This window comes from Augochlora pura, chromosome 7 (assembly GCF_028453695.1).
Source record: "Augochlora pura isolate Apur16 chromosome 7, APUR_v2.2.1, whole genome shotgun sequence".
Taxonomy (NCBI): Eukaryota; Metazoa; Arthropoda; class Insecta; order Hymenoptera; family Halictidae; genus Augochlora; species Augochlora pura.
Window position 1 is genome coordinate 31,154,140 of NC_135778.1, and position 17,857 is coordinate 31,171,996.

The following is a 17,857-nucleotide window of genomic DNA, read 5'->3' on the forward strand; positions in this document are numbered from 1 at the left end:
ACTCTGTCCTAAGTCAATAATGTAAATTAATATTTCTATAGAAAAATTGATAAACGATAAATAAATTACATTTGTTTGATTAATATACATAATTTAATTCCCTGAACCATTAGTAACATATAACAATAATTTAAAAAAATAAATATTACTGCTTAACTGTGCTGCCAGATAATTCGCATCAGTTCTCCTATGGAAGTTAATAGTAGCTCAAGGACAATTAATCTATCGTATAAAACGTTGAAAAATTGCGTTCGCTTGCCGTTTGATCGGGTGAAAAGATCTGGCATGTTTGACTTAGTAGTATGGGTCAAGGAATCCGAAGACGACGAAATTTCCGGTGACAAATCTGGCGAATTATTTTCGCCAGCTTAGATCGCGAAAATAAATGCGAATATCGCTGGTCAGATAGTGTCGGTGGCTTACTGGGTCAGGAAAGGAGCAAGGAAACTCGGGTTTTTTTTCCTTGGCAAGTGGAGACCATTAATTCCAAGGTGGGAAAAAATTGATTCTATCTGAGAATCCCCCCGGGCAGCACAATCAAAAAGGGCAAGCGGATGCAAACAATTGTCGGTATGCACGCAACGACGCATTATCGCGTGTGTTCTCGTTAATCATTCTGCCACGTTGGACGAAACGAATTTCTATTTTTAAGGGGTGACCTAGTTCCCGCGACAATGCCAGTTAATTGTTTCATTAGCCTTTCAACGTTACTTTCGATTGGACATAGATCGTATATAAAATACACCTGAAAGTGAAGCAATGCTTCTCTATAGGCTTCTTGTTGTGTCGTATCGTTCGCCTCGTTGACGACTTAGATTTACGACCGGTTAACGAAGAAAGGTTAATTTGCAATTTCAAAAGTTGAAAAATCTCGATGGTATTGAAAAACTATTTCGAAGCATTCCTTATATCCTTAAACCGTAAATTGTATTTTCTGACACTATCGATTGGTTTTCACCAATTTTTTTACAAGAACGAATTTCTTCATAGACCAACCTATCACAAAGTTCCAGCTTCAACTTGCAATCGTAAAAATCTAAAAATTTCAACGACACCGCGTCCTAAAATCGAATCAAAGTAGCCATTTGAAATGCAATTGTCTCCCCAGAAAGTATGAATTGGAATTCATTAATGTTCTAATATGTATCTAGAATTTTCTAACAGGGCTACGAATTTGATTGCAAAATTAAGTAAATCTATTTAAAACTGTGATCTTGCAGCTTCAATTTACGATTTCAAAAGTTGAAGAATCTCTACGGGGAGGAGTTGAAAAACTGTCTCCGATCACCTCCATACGGATAGATCTTGAAATATTCGGACACAGAATTTTCGATTTTCGATAAACTATCGGCATTCTGGCTCTAATAAATTTAATAATAATAACAAAATATGGTACCGTAACAAATTCAGACTTATTTTATAGCCTGTAGCCTCTAGCTCCGCGATTCATCGACCAGTTCTCTCTAGCTGTGCTTTTACAATTCATGGCAAACGATAAACCGAGGGTGATAGATTTACTTGAAAATGTGACAAATTGAAACCTCTCGAGAACCATTGGAAAATGTTTCTCATGGATAAATCGATCAAGGATTCGATGGTTGAAGCTTCCTCTTTGGAATGACCTCTCGAAACTCTGTATGCGACCTTTTCTATTCGTTTTATGAAACGGAAACGAGGAACAAGCTCGGTCGTGTAGAGCCCTCGTGAACCTTGCGTCACCGCGAAGCACACACTACACCTTCCATTCGAAGCTGCATAGAGTGACTAAAAAAAAAATCCTGCATCATAGTTTAAGGGATGATTGTTAAGGTGAGACATCATTCTTGAAATAAATGTCGGGATCAGTCGGAAAAGATATTTTCCAGAGCAGTCACGAACGTTTTAAACCGCGACGTTTTCCAGAAAGAACATGTCTGCTGTTTCCCACCTGTTACATTATGCAGAAACATGTTCCGAGAAAATGGAGAATCCAGAGCGTAGGAGCTCGGAGCTCTAAAATGAGTCCGGGTTCGTTGTTGTACAAGACCTTCTTACGAAATTATAACAGACAGTTCCATTAGATTGTGCACCTCCGACATTAGTACTAAAAGACAAGGAAAACATAACACAGAGCGACAGTTCAAATGAATTTTGAGTTATGTTCTTGCGGAATTATTTCTATGCATTTTAGCTTAAATGAAAGCTGAAACTCTCTATTTCGAGACAAGGTAGATTAGATTGCACTAGAGTGACGAAATCATATTGAAAAATTAAAGAGAGTTAACCTCTAACATCATAGGGTTTGCAAAATTTAAAAGGAGAAATTCAGGTGGATCTTCAGATAAGTCTCATTAGAGCTATTTCTATGAAACCTTGTTTAAATGAAAGCTGAAAGTATCTACTTTAAGGCAGATACTATAAGATAATACTTTTTTTTATTTACAAGAAAATACGAATGAATCCATTACACGGACTGATAATAGAAATACTTTGTCGAAAATTGAGAATACGGTGTACGATCATTTTTCATATTGACTGTACATACTACAAATTCTATCGCATGCACCTCCGGACTTCGGAACGGGAAATATCGCGTAGCTTTCGTTTGCGCGATGCAGATTACGCGGTGAAGTTTTCCTTGTTCACGCGTTCTGGATGCAACGAGTTCAGCGGAAACGCGATTCTGATAGGTGAAACGCGGCGGCCTCGTTGGTTAGCGAGGGGTACAGTGAACTTATCGGCGATGGCACCGTCGGCGAGTCGGTAGGGATTATAAACAAGCCAGCTTCATTAAAAGAGTATAGTCCGGCCGTGTACACCCGGGTGATATATCAGTATTACATCGGGATTTTTCATTGAGAAAAGCCCCGAGGGAAATAAGAGGGTTGAACGCTAATATGGATTGAGGCGAGCTCGTTGTTTCGAGTTGCTTCGGGCTAACTATATTCTCGTTTGGGTTCGAATGTTCTCGGCAAAAAATTTGCAGCAGTTTTTTCCGAAATTATCCCTTTACTGGTTTAATTGGAGTTAAGGTTGTTCGATGATACCTGGCGAGATTTGCGTTTCGGTGCAAAAAGCGATGACGCAAAAATGCAAAAATAATTCGAAAGTGGAGATAAAAATTTTTTTAGTTGAGAGCGCATGCTGGTATGAATATTTGAAAAAATTCCTTTTTACTTGGCACTTCTCGGTACTACGTGACCTTACAATTTAAAAGGTAACAATGCATCGAAGTTATCATTCAGAAACAACGTCGAAAAGTAGACATTTCAAGCTTCAATGTAAAAAAAATTTCATCATCCTACGATGATTTTTCGTGGAGTTGTCATTGGTCAAAGTAGGTCAATTTGTGTCGAAAATTTTTCTTATGTTTTTTGTTGTACAGTCCATGAATACAAATTTTTGGTTAAATAATGACGTGGCTTCGGTTTTGAACTATACTTTGGACTCACCTTGGACCCCAATTTGGATTCATACTGAACCGATTGTAGACTTGATCCGGTTGCACCACGGAGCCCAGATTCACGTAGCAACCGCGACCTACCGCAACTGCCATTCTGCAGAAAATTCCATCCGGTCCTGTTCCCAGTGGGTATCAAGCGCATATAGACATTCGACATTTGCCGTGTTCTCGCACATCCGCGTAGATTTCTGTATGGTAACTGGCAAAGATCTCGCGAGAGACAGCGAGGTAGGTACGCAGGGACGAGGGAAGGGGCGGCGTCTTCGAAATTCGTCGAGCGCTATCGGAAAAGTGATTCCGTTTTTGCCAGCAGCTCGGAAGCCCGCCATTTTCCGGCAGCGACACTCGACGCTCGCCTCGATGAATATCGCCGCGAATTCCTGTTGTTCTCCCCGGGGAACGGCGAACTTTTTATTTAAAGTCATATGCCGCACGACGATCTCGCCCCGGCGCGGCGTGTTTGCCAAACGGCACCGACCTGATAGAAAAGTTTCATCGAGATTACTCTCTAACCGATACTGCTGCGTAAGACGTACCCTCCCTCGCAAATATTTTCCACCAAACTGTTCTCGTTTCTCGTTTCATCTGGCGGCCGGATGTTGGCCGGGACATATTAAACCATTATTGTTCGTGGAAAACCGTGGACACCGACGGAATATTTGTTCGGCGAGCTCTGGATGCACCATTGTTTCCTGAGGATTTGACAGAGAAATTACTCGTCGCGTTGGCTGAAGAAATTTCATATTTATTTTATGAAATTTAAAGATATTTTAGAGAATTACAGATTTGAAAATGGGACGCGCGTAAGTCTTCTGAATAAAGTCATAGAAAAGTGATATTTTAATATTTTCATTTTGTGAACTTAAGGAATAATTGAGACAGAATGTTTTTTGTTGATTGTGTTAGCATTGAAGATTGTGCGTGAATTTTTTAAATAATTTTAGAACGTTTCTCCTATTTCAAATGTGGTGATGAAGTTGGACGCTTTAAAAAGCGTAACAAGCGATATTTATATATTTTTATTTAGTAAACACATGAATCAATTGTATCCATACTTTTTTTGTTAATTATGCTAGCATCGAAGATTGGACTTGAATTTTTTAAACAATTTTGGAATGTTTCTTCAAGTTTTAAATATGGCGGCGATGTTAGGTTCTTTGAAAAGCTCCAGAAAAACGAAGCGTTCTTTGCATAATTTATGTAGAGGACAGGTGAATGAATTGCATCTATACGTTTTTGGTCGATTAGGCTATCATCGAAGATTGCATCCAAATTTTTTTTATAATTTTGGAACATTTCTAATATTATAAATATGGCGACGAAGTTGAGTCTTTCGAAAAGCAACACAAGAATGAAGCGATGTATATTATATTGTTGCGGACTTCGGGAACCTCGTCCGGTTCCCGTCGCCCCGTTTCACGAGTTCGCGGCATAATTAACAATTTATTTCCACAATTCTCTACAATACAATATACAATATTAAATTCAATATATCAAGTCCGCTGTCAAATAGCAACTGCCAAAGTTCAGCTCGATCGGAAGACCCTGAACCATGTTGCCGTCTTTTATTTCAAGGGAATTCCAAGGCGGCACCGGTCATCCATCCGGTGTTCGTAACAATATTATTACATGTACACATATGTATAATACATTATACTATTATACATAGTGTATAATATGTTATATAATAAGTCATACTATTATATAGGGCGGAACTTGTGCACTTCCTGCAACATGTAAAATTAGCATAAATAATCCAAACTATAAATTCGATATTCTTTCATATTTTTATATAAAAAATATAGTATTCTATTTACTTTTAAATACACTACATACTATGCCATTTTAATGCATACTTTGGAAGTTGCAAATAGTGCACAAGATACGCGGACTACCCTGTATAAAGCTGCGACTTATTAAATAAGACAAAACTGAAGTGTAAAGTTGTTTTAATTAGATTTTAATTATTTTTAGTTTCTCTCGCCATCTTTCATGATTTTTAATACTTTGTCATAGTTTGTAATAGTTTTTAGTATCTTGTAACATAGTTCCTGAAATTCTTCAATAATTTCAGCCAGTTTCCCATGATCTTCCTTTCACCATCCTCAATGATGTTTAATACTTTGTAACAGTTTGTAATGGTCTATAATAACTTGTCTTATCTCTACCATTATCACCAACGATGTTTAATATTTTGCAATAGTTCTTAATAGTAATTCTATCTTTCGTCATAAACCCACTGGAAACCGGATCAATCCGTGAGGAGACAACAGCGCGTCCGCGAAAATTCCGCTCCGACGTTTAACCCCTGAAACGGCCGTCGAGCCGTTGCGATTTGTATGCAGTTTCTCGACGGCACCAACGCGATGCGGCACCTGCATCGCGTAGAACAAACTGCCAGGCGTCCCGTTTCCTGCTATTTTTCCGATGTTATTTCTCGCCTCCGTCCTCCCCTACTTCGACCGCCACGTCGGTGGGTGGCCGTTAGGGGGTTGAAAGATGGTTTCGCGGCGAAAACGTTCCAGCAGTCTGTTCTTGGTAGTCAGGGGGTGGCGAACGGGCCAAGAAAGTGGGCGAGAGCCGAGGTTCTTTTTGCTTGGTTCGCGAGATTTCCCGACTGAAATCGATTAATAAGCGCAGAAACGTCGTATCATTCCATTAGTACTTCTGCTCGCTTCCGCGCTATGATAGCTCCCGCGCCTTCGAACTATAAATAAAACCTGCTGCCCGTTTCTTCCCCGGATACTCTTTCGCTCCGCTTTTCTACCGCTAATTTAGGTGAACTTCTTTGTTCGGAGCCAAGCCTCGCTCGATAAGAAATCTCGTCCAAAACGTAAATTGTGTTTGCTTCGCAGCGCTGATCTTTCAGCCAGTTCGGTGTTATTCGAAATAAAAATTTCAAGAAATGTTCAACTAAGATAATTATTCCAATTGTTTTGAATAAAATATTTTAGGTATTATTGTAGTATCGTGAATGTAAAGCAAGCGGTAGATTATAAGGTCAATGTATTGTAGCTTGTAAGGTAATGTGAGGACCAAGAGGCCTAACCGCGGCATCAAAGAAAGCGAGAGGCATCTGCCGTTCCGATGGCAACAGCTTAAACAACGAAGATCGGTTAACGGTTTCCGCCTATTGAAAGGGACAGCAGAATTGTTCTAAACATTGAAGCGTAAAGAAGTCTAAGAGTTGTCGAGTAGTCGTGTTCTCAGTTTCGGTATTTCCCTGTTAATTATCCAAGTCTATGGTTTCCCCAATTTATACAAACTTTTTATTAAATATATTCCTACGTCATTGTTCACGCAGGACTTCGACGAACCTAAGCAATGATCTCAGGTTACTCGAAGCTGCCCAAACATTCTGCGGACGTTTGTCTCATTCATTCTGTATTTTACGACTCACGACCATTCTAACTTTCACACTCGAAAACAAACCCTACAATGATTACCTCGAGTAATTATTTAAATTGTCTCGAATAAATTTTATTTATCCAAAATAATTACTCGAATCGTTTTTGACACAATAATACAGACTTGGAAAGTAAAAAATTTCTTTTGAAATAAATGAAATAAATGTACTCATTTCCAGTAGTAGCGGCCGGCCATAACCCAGACGAAGGTGTCAGTAATACTATAAATAGCAGTTGCTGCTTGCCAAGAATTGGTGTTCATGCGGCAAAAGAGGTGAATCTAAGGGTTAACCTACTTGACAATTTTTCAAATTCAATCATCTATATGGACTTGGAAAAAATTGTTTTTGGATTCGAAACAACCGTGAACATGAAGATTGAAGTCCAAACATTGTAACGACTCCTCCGTGGTTGATCTACCCTCTTCTATCGCCGTTTCATTGTGTTTTGAATGAAAACTGAGCCGCCAGATGTTTCCGGAGCTTGTAGAATTATTTTGATGTCAGCGGTAAAATCTCCGTTTCACGTACAACAGAATGGTAAGGTATGATCGTAGATCGGATTTTAAGGAGTCGTTGGAAAGCGGAGGCTACAGTCTTCGAAACTGCGGTGATTTCAATCGGAAGAATAATATTATAAACTTTGTAAAGACGTTTGAAATTGACGAAATTGTCGTAATATTAGACTTTTATTTCCGCGGCTTTTATCGCGTGGAAAATAATTATTGGCAAAAAGTAATTTATTGAGAGCGATAACAGAAACTTTACCCTTTCGAATGAGCCTAGTTACATTGTTGTGTGATTTTTTTGCACGGAGTTACAGTAGCTGGAAGATCGATGAATTTTAACGTAACAATTTCGACACTGATACGTTATAAGTGTAACATATCTTAGTTGAATCATTTCTCAATAAAATTATTATTCTTTTTTGAGATCAGTAAATTTTTAGTACAACAGAATTGCGTGAAATGTTAAATGACGAAGTCGTTAATTAACCATTTTAAAGTAAACACAATTTTTGATGGGTATATTAAATTTTTATCTGACCAGTCACTGTTTTATACTACTGGGGGCAAAATACTGCGTTTTAATGTTAAAAGAAAAACATTCTCATTAGAAATTCACAATTTTCAACCTTGAACATCAGAAAATCGAATTCGTAACTGAAATTCTTAATTTCTCAAAGCCTCTACAGTGTCTGCCACATTTTCCATACACCCGTGTCTGACTAACGTCAAACCTATACCACTGCGACTGACTATGCAGCGCAGTGGTGGCAACTATTACCTAACAGAAATTTTTAATCTTTCGCGCCGATGGTGCCACGTCCATCATTTCTCGATTAAAACCCGTGGAATATTTGCAGTGTACAGTCAGTGCCGGCTGGAAAATATTGGATTTCGCAAAAGGCATAGCATAACGAATACACGGGGGAGTCGAAGTCGTGGAGCAAGCGAAGCGGTATAATTTACCTCGGTTGTGCAGCGAAATTTTTAATGTTGTAGATGTGTCTCGGCGCTCTTTTCCTTGACGTGTCTGGCCCATGCCTGTCCAATACTACTGCGGCTCCGACGTTCATTCTCAGAGTAGTATTTCCCTCCGATTCGGAATTCTCTCCCCCTCCAAGGAACGCCACAAAAGCGGCGAAAAACATTTTCCGGCTAAAATCATATATTTATGTCAAACTTCTTTTCATACTTTGCAACATTAATATATCAAACTGTAACCAAAGAACGGGATAGTTAAATTGATATAATAATATTATATGACACAATAATGTAATAATATAATATAACAATATTCTTGTTTAAAGATCAATTTACCACCATCAACAATATATTTAAAACCAATAAAAATTATTTAATACATAAATAAGAACGGAATAACTTGATTTATATTTGAAGAATAATTAAAAATGTTATTATTATTTAGAATAGCTTTGAACGCAAAGAGATAAATTTCAATCGACTTGAGGTGAATGTTTGTTAATAATTGCTAAAAACGAATAAAAAATTATACTACTTCGTGAGTATAATTTTCAGTTATCTATTTTCTTTTCAATTTACTGGGCATTTATGAAATGAGATTTAGTACCGCTATTGAATGCCCTTTGCCCCAAAGCACGTTGCTGCAATCATTCGAACGACCACGAAAGAAATCGGTCGAACGTTAAACGCGACTACCGTTATTCCCAACGTGGCCTGTGTGCAAGTGGCCATCGCAATTAGAGGACAAATATTTGAATAGCGCCTTAATATGCAGCGCGTTGGCTGCGCGATTATTTGTGACTTTGCCATTGTTTGGTGTCCATTGAAATCATTTTGCATTGATACAGACATTTGAGGAAACCACCAGCCAGTCGGATATCTAATTTTATGTTCGATAGTATAGGTTTTAATATCTGTTCGAACAATAATTTCGAAAATATCTATTTCGTTCTGTAATTTGAATTGTGATAGACGTTTAATATTCAACGAAATAGAAGTTTAATATTCAACGAAAGTTAATAGAAATTCAAATGAAAATTTTAATTGCGATAGAATTTTTAATGGAAATTTAGATTTAATTTTAAATTGGGTCGAATTTCATTACATTATGTGAAAGTTAATTAAAACGAAATTTTATTATAAATTTGAAATGTGATAGATCGTCGTGGAAAATAAAATTATAGTTAATAATAAGTTTAATTTATAATAGATTTTGAATAGTTTGAATTAACTAATTATAAATGGAGGTGATATGTCAATTGAAATGAGTTTTTATTATAGAGTTGAATTCTAATTGATTTTTGATAGCAATTTAGATCGTGATTAATTTTAAATAAGAATAAAATTGACTTTTATAAATTAAATTTAGATAATAATACATTTATATAGAAACTTAAATTATGCTACTGTTTTATAGAAATTTGAATAAAAATTTAGATTGTGACAGATTTTACTTCGAAAGATTGTTGATATTTTAATTGGTAGAACTTTGTTAATTGTTTAAAAGGATGAACAAGTATGATAAAATTGTAAAAGTAGAAATTCGTGGAAACGGCACGTGAAGTTTTCAATATCTAGTCCCTGAATCATATATTTTATTGCAATTTTGTTAGTTGCAAAAGTTTCAATATTGCTCTCCAACGATTTTCTCCAAGTTTTTCTATTTTTATGATTTTCGCAATTTTCTTAACTCTATTAGCGTTTTAAAGTTACTCAGTTCTACCATTCTCGAGGTTTTTCTCGTCGCAACATTGTTCCTAAATTCAAATGCTGCTTTTCACGTAGTTACATCAATATATGTAATTTGACTCTGGTTGCCATGGACACTAGCGGATTTCAAAACGAACCTAACAGCAGAATCGAAACCTTGAGGAGATCACCACTTCATTATCGCATTTAGTCGTCAAATATTCGCTAGTAAATTTGCTCGGTTACGGTTAGTTCCATCTCTAACTACTATAAACCACAGCATCAGCTGGCCTCCGCGAATTATTTTGTTGCTCCAAACCAGCCAACAAATTATCCTAACTTTTACGTCGCTATACCGGCAACATACGTAGAATTTGATACGAATCAAATCACTAAAACTCATTATTTTTGGGGATATTTCAAGCCCTCAATTCTCCTCGTACTTTCCAATTCATTAAAGAATTATTGTTTATTGCAGAATTATTGTTAAAATATTTTTCCATCTGTTAGACCAATTATACAGGGCGTATCAAAATTATTGTATTTCCGGGAAATGAGCGGTTCATGATGTTATTTGGAGTAATTATTTCCTTAGCGAAAATGTAATCCGTGGCTCTGTATACGAGTTATAAATGGAAAAGAGTAGCCAATGAGAACCTGATGATAATTATTCTTCTATAGGCATACCACCACCAACCATGTATACGGATACAAAATCAAAGTCTACTGAATATTTTATAAAATCCATCACCACATCACAGCCATTAGCTCCATGCTAAGTCAATCTCGAATTACTCGCAAGCGAATTTACAGCTGATTAGAAGTCGAAAACATCAAATTGCATAGATTTATTGAGAATCGTTTAGACACGTGTAAAATTGGGCACACCACTGAAAAATCCTGCCAACTCACGGAAAATGGGTATAAGCTTACGAAAAGTTCATAGAGAATCGTGTAGAGTCATGAATAAAAACTTAACGAAAATATGTCTTCTTTTATCTTCTCAAAATTTATTACGGACTCGGCAAAATCCAGAATCGCAGGAGCCCAATAAAATGAATAGAGACGTAAATTGGCAATCTCCCATTTCCCTAACAAATATATTCAGTTTCCTCGCGAGAAACGTCAAACGAAATCGGTGAAAATAAATTGGCGAGCGGATCGGGAATGCAATTTAATGGAATTGGAAGTAAGTGTCTGCATATTAGGGTTCCCCGATTCGAAGGAGGATCGATGTCAAACGAATCCCGGCCCATCAGAAAGGGATTTCCCGTGTCCTGTGAAAATACAATCGTGTGTGTCCGTAAAAACGAATACGTGCCGCGGCGGTCGACGGAAAAATTGCATAAATATACACTTTTGTTTCGAAACCCTAGCCTCACCATAAATCTCGCCGGGCCAGGCGGTCCGGGGAGTTACTTTGCGGCCGACTGTATATCATCTTGCCTCTTTTTATTGCGTCCGGACAAGTCCTCCGAGCGGGTTGTCACATCGTGGATTAACTTTCTTGCGGCGCTGCAAAATGCCGCTCATTCCTTCGCTCTATGGACCGTCTCGATTCGTTCTTGTTGCATTCAATTCGAATCCCCACTGCCTTAAAAGACCATCAGCGGGATAGCTCGGAATTCATCGCGGAATTCATCGTTGTTTTTGCGGGAACTTAACGAAACATCCAATGGTAAGCATTTTTCATATGGGAAGATTAATTTCGTCGGCAATTCGAAAGATCTTTCTTGCACTGTCTAATCATGCCTGACCAACGTGTTTCGTAAATTATGTGCCAAATGTGATCTTGCTCGAAATGAAAGGGTGCCGTACACCAACTGTATTTAATACAAAATTTCTTACGAATTGTGATATTTCATATTTAAACCAAAATTATGATACGAAATACATAATTCTAATACTAAATAATAGAAATACTGAAATAATTCGAAATACTAAATAGCATTTCATTGTAAAAGAAGAAATAAATTTGTTAGCTAAACATTTGGATAATAATTGGATTAAGTGCTAAACTAGTTAGATAATAACTCTGTTGACGCAAAAACTGTTTAGATAGTATTATAATAATATAAATCGAAAATATATTTAGATAACAGTTCTATCAACTTTCCATTTGTCGTGACATTTTCTTTTTGACATTATTATGTTTTCTATAATTGTATTCATTTTTCAAAAGACTGCATCGCGTTTTGTGTGAATCAAATACAATTTTTCATAATTATCCCCAATTTCCCTTGAGTCAACATACTATACTGCAACTTCACACGATTTTTCACGAGTCTCCATGAATCCAGTTCAGTGTATACATATAATCATATATAAGAAATCATGTAAAATTTTCCATGACTCTACATGGCTTTCCATGAATCTATATGATTTTCCATAACTTGCCGCGATTTTCCACGAGTCAACAATATTTTCAAAGAACAAGTACAATTTTCCATGAATCTATAAGAGTGTTTTTGAGTCTGTATAGTTTTTTATAGATACAAGTTTTTCCATAATTCGACGCGATTTTTCATGAATCACTATGACGTTCCATGCACTATGAAGTATATTATATTGTTTTATAAGTTTCAAAAGATTTTTCTTGACCATGTACGATTTTTCCGAGTCAACAAAATTTTCTAAAACTCATACAATTTTCCACGAATCCACATAAACTCTTAACGAGTCTACATAATATTCCATAATTCGTAGAAATTGGAAGAATCAGAAATGTTTTGGCCAACCACAACGAAATATTGGATTTCTATTTTCGGAAAAAGGTAAGTCACGTTCTGCATTCTATCAAACACGAGTTGGAAATCCCGGTCAGTTTGGAAAACGGATCTCGAACAGCGACCTGCATATCGCAGCATCCGTTGTACGTTAATCAACAGACAAATCGCTGTACCAACCTCTCGCATGCATAACACTGTCAACGACACTGGAAATCTGGTATCGCCTCGGGCGTAATACGTTTTCGAAAACCCTGGCGAAAAGCGTCACATGGAATACTTTCGCGAACACCGTAACAGACAGAAATCACGAGGTTGAAATATTAAGAACCCAACTATCGCCTTTCAGTATCTCCGAGGCCCTCTAACGGCTCCAATGCTTCGAACCGAGATAATCCGTTGAGCTTCCATCTGAAGTTCGATCGTTAGGATCGCCGTTAAAGTCCCACTGTCCTTCCCGAGTGCCCGCGTTAAAGATTAAGCTGGTACTCGCAAAAATGGGAAACGGGAATTGTTCGGAAAGACGATGAGGTGGGTGGATAACACTTGAATACAAACGAAGGGCAGCCGCTCGCGTGATGCCAAGGCCTATAAAGAGCCTGATAGGCCAGGAAACTGCAGGCAGCCACTCATGCGAGATACACGATCGAAAGAAACTACTGACACCGAGATGCCGCTTCGGTAACAGTCAAGAGAAGACAATGCATTCCAATGAGCAACAAGAGAAATATAAGTGGTACCGGGAAATATTTAAATGTAATGCATAAGACCGGACGGGGAAATAGGGAAAGAGAGGACTGAATAAAACGGGAAGAACGTTGTTTTCGAATTGCGCGAAACAAAGAGGACAAGTCGTTTTGATTTTTATGCGAACCGGTGCGAACGTCGATAATGCAAATTGTTTCAATCTGGCCTTAGAAAGCCTCGGGCTGAAATCCTGGGCGAGAGGAAATCCTGGTGTGAAACAGGGAAGACCAGGGGTTTAAGACAACGAGGCGCTGATTTTCCAACGGTAAACCCATGGTAGAATCATCTGCGAATTTATAGACATTCTCGACAAACTTTTCAGTATTTCTTGAATCTACATCATGTTTCATAAGGTTACACAATTTTCCATCAGTTTGCACAGCTTTACATGAATCTATATGCTTTCCCAATTTTAAGCAATTCTCCGTGGATCTAAACAATTTTCCATAAATCTTAACAACTTCCCGCTAACCCAAAACAAATTTCCATGAGACTAATGTACTTTTCCATGGGATCACAGAATTTTGTGTGAGTATACTCGTCGTTCTATGTGTTCTCACAATTTTCCATGGGTTCACACAATTATTTATGTATCTATGCAATTTTACGTGAACCTAAATAATTTTCTATGAATATAAAGAGTTTTCCATGAATCTAAGCAATTTTTCATGAACCTAAACAATTTTCAATGAATTTAAACACTTTTCCATGAATCTAAACAATTTTCCATAAGTCTGCAAAGTCTTTCAGATGTTCATACAGTTTTTCATTTGTCAACTCCAATTTCCATGATAGCAATTTTCCATTTTCCATCACGTTACGCAATTTTCAAGCAGACTATGCAATTTTTCATAACTCTAAGCAACTTTCCATGCTTCTAAACAGCTTTCCACGAGTCTAGACATTTTTCTATGTGTTGAGGCACTATCCAATAAGTACACGCCATTTTCCATAAATCAAACTAGCTTTCCTCGCATCTAACCAATTTTCCACGATTGTAAACGATTTTCCACAAATCCATGTTAGTTCTAACAGACAGATACCATTCTTGTTCATGCGCTTGTTCCATAACTAGACCATTCCTCAAAATTTTATTTGAAATCCAACTAATTTTTCTAAATTAAAGAAATTCGTGTTAAGTCAAAGTACAATTTTAAAAGTTATGATTAGCTACCAAAAATACTTATGTGTGCAACCAAAACGCGTCTAAAATATCTGAAGCATGATTGCTTAAAGTATATTAAATAAATCTTTAATCACAAAACGTTAATTAAGGTAGATCTGTAAAAGGAATTGTAATCCGAATGGTTTCGCAACATTTGGTCGAAAATTATGAACAATTATGAAACCGAAAATAAAAATGAATATCCGAGTTCTCAGTTGTACATAGAAGAGTTAAATTAGTGAAGGATTAGTTCTATTTAGTTGAGAAAAATTTTCAAAAAATAAATTCTATTGATAGGCGAACTGCCCTACTTCTCCGTTTTAGATTGCGACAGTCATTTAGCGAAGTCAATGTTAGCGACTATATTCAGGGGCCTACTGCGCTGTCATGAAAGCGACGAGAAGTACCGAGGAGCACGTGCAGATACATGCGCCGACCGGTGATGGTAATGTGCGTCGATATAAAATGCAGGGCGCACGGTCAAAGTGGTCGGCAGGCATTATGTCTTTTAACACAATGCGATTCCCACGGGCATGGCAGGGAGTAGCTGCTTTTATTTTACACGCGTATCCCGTTACTGGCCAGCTGGCCATAAATGTTTTCGGCTCCAGAAGTCAGGCCAAAAAATGTCCCGGAAAAGAAAGCTGCTGTCGAAATTCTGTTCGCTGGTCAGGTTACGGCAAGCATGAGAATTTATTACCGAAAAAAGTTCAGTGATACCGGATCCTTTTTCCGTTACATAGCTTGACAAATTAATAAATTCAATTCGACACGTATTTCGTTAGTGTGGATCAATCAGAAACTAAAACGGCAAGTTGTTAATATTTTTTCATATTATTAGAGTCTGTTGGGTTTTCTAGAGGTCTACATAATTTTATATAGATTTACACGGGGTGTATCAAAATTATTGTAACTCCGGGAAATGAGGGATTCTTGAGGCCATTTCTAGTAACCTTTTCCTTTGCGAAAATGCAATCCGCGGCTTTATTAAAGAGTTATTAATGGAAAACAGCAGCGAATGAGATGCAAACGCGTGAGAATTCGACCAGCTGCTACGCGCGCGAGTCAGCGAGCTAAAGCCTGAATAGAGGGCTGCGCTCAGGCTTTGAGCGATGTTCGAAATAACAAACATGGATTTTACGAATTTTCTATTAACTTAAAAAATCTCACAAATATTATTAATAAAAAACTCACCCATTCAATTGTAAATGTTGTAATCCAGAAACTATAATAAAGGTAGGTAAAAGGGCGCAGGTTACACTAACGTTCACTTTCACTACACTATCATTAAATACTGATTACTAATAACTCAATAATAATTATGGATGATAATAATTTTTCCTCGTTTAATACGTATAGCCCGTCGACTCGCAGAAGAAACTGCGGGATACTGCACGATGGTCAATAATGCTTCGTTTTCTTAGAAGCGAATTTCAACAATCATTTTTCATCGATCGCGAAATTGTCAAATACAAATCAACTGTGTTCATTATACACTGTAAGAGGTCGACGTTTTTCATGCTGGTGTTCATTCTATTTCTCTTAATCCCGACATTATTTATGACAGGTCGCTGTCACCTTCTTCAGCCGAACAACGCGTAGTTACTAGTGAAGAGCTCCGCGAATACTTGAGGGACGTTACTCGCGAAAGAAATTGGCAACACTGTCTTAAAACTGCTCAAAATCTGCCCGAGTTTTTACGGGCTAAATAGTATATAAATGAAGACAGTCTGAATTATTCCATATCAGAGTTTATTAATTCTAATGATCAAAATTTGTTTAAGACAGGCATTTCTGTATTGAAATCTCGTTGGAAAAGGTGTAGTAAAGCAAACGGGGCATATTTTGATTAAATCAACAGCTTTTGAAAAAAGATATACAGTTTTATATATTTACTTAAACATTCGACATTTCATATGCACCAACTTAATAGTTTCCGTGACTCAATACAATTCTTCATGACTCAATATAATTTTGCATTACTCCTTACAGTTATCCAAGACTCGACACAATTATCTATGACCTAATAGTATTTTCCGTAACTCAATAAAATTTTCTATAACGATATACAAGTTATCATGAATCTGCACATTTTGCCAAAAGTCTACACAATTTTCCTATGCAGTACATTATTTTCCACGAATGTCGTCGATTTTCCCATGAGTTAAACATTTCTCCACCAGTCTTTGAAATTTCCCATTTGCATTCACAATCTTTAATTAGCTTCTCACGATTATATATTATATCATATTATATTATATACCGTAAGGGTACTAAATTTGCCATAACTCGAGCACAACTTTCCACGAATCCACAGTAATTTTCCACAAACTGGCGCACCGTAACAACCCGAAATATGTGGTTCCGCAAAAAACTTGCTGTCTTCCTATGTACAATGGAATGAAACAGTTTAAGAGCGCAATAAGTACGGATAATCCAGATTCCGTAGCATTGAATTTACAGCCAAAGTTACTTAAGAGCTCTTGTTCCGCGCAGATCCGAAGAACGGAAGCTACGAATTTTTGCCGATTTAAAAACGTCCGGCGTCCTATCGCGTGGACGGTGGAAGGGGTTCGCGGAGGCGGGAACGACGAAGAACGATCCCATTGTTGTCGACGAAGTTGAGACCGATCGCAGATTCCCCTAGGACGAATGCAATTGCCGAAGTTCTGATTTCCTATTTAACGAACAGCCCTTCTCCAGTCCTGATAATGTGTCTGTTTCTTGCGCAAACTGTGTCACGAACCGGTTGAAAGGGGCCTGCAAGGTCTCGGGGTAACTTCGGCAGCGATTAAAAACCTTAAAGAGCCCGGCTGTGCAAGCAGCGATCTTGAATGGCCGCTCTGTACACCTACACAACGATTGTTCCGCGCGAAATCGAACACGCTTTACGGCCGAAGTTTATTATATCGCGTACAAAACTGCCGACAGCGTAAATCATTTTAACGACGACCCGGCATTTCCCTGCGAACACAATCGCAAAAGTTCAAACCATTCGCCGCCTTGAATGCACAAGATTTTTCATTATCACGCTTGAATTGTTTAACGCGGCTGTATAGGATCTATCTCATGCAACCAGACTTTTCGTGTCAAGGAAAAGTTTTTTTTTTATAAAGATGTGCGATATTCTGCGATGTTACAGTGTTTTCAATGACTCAAATCCATTTTCAGGATCAGAATAGGATCTTTTTATAT

The 17,857-nt window shown here is 37.5% G+C and overlaps 1 protein-coding gene across 1 annotated transcript in view; it reads left to right on the top strand.

The window, feature by feature from the left end:
• LOC144472023 (metabotropic glycine receptor) overlaps positions 1-17,857 on the top strand; it is a 278,340-nt gene that overhangs the window by 203,734 nt on the left and 56,749 nt on the right. The gene's annotated exons all lie outside the window — the stretch shown is intronic.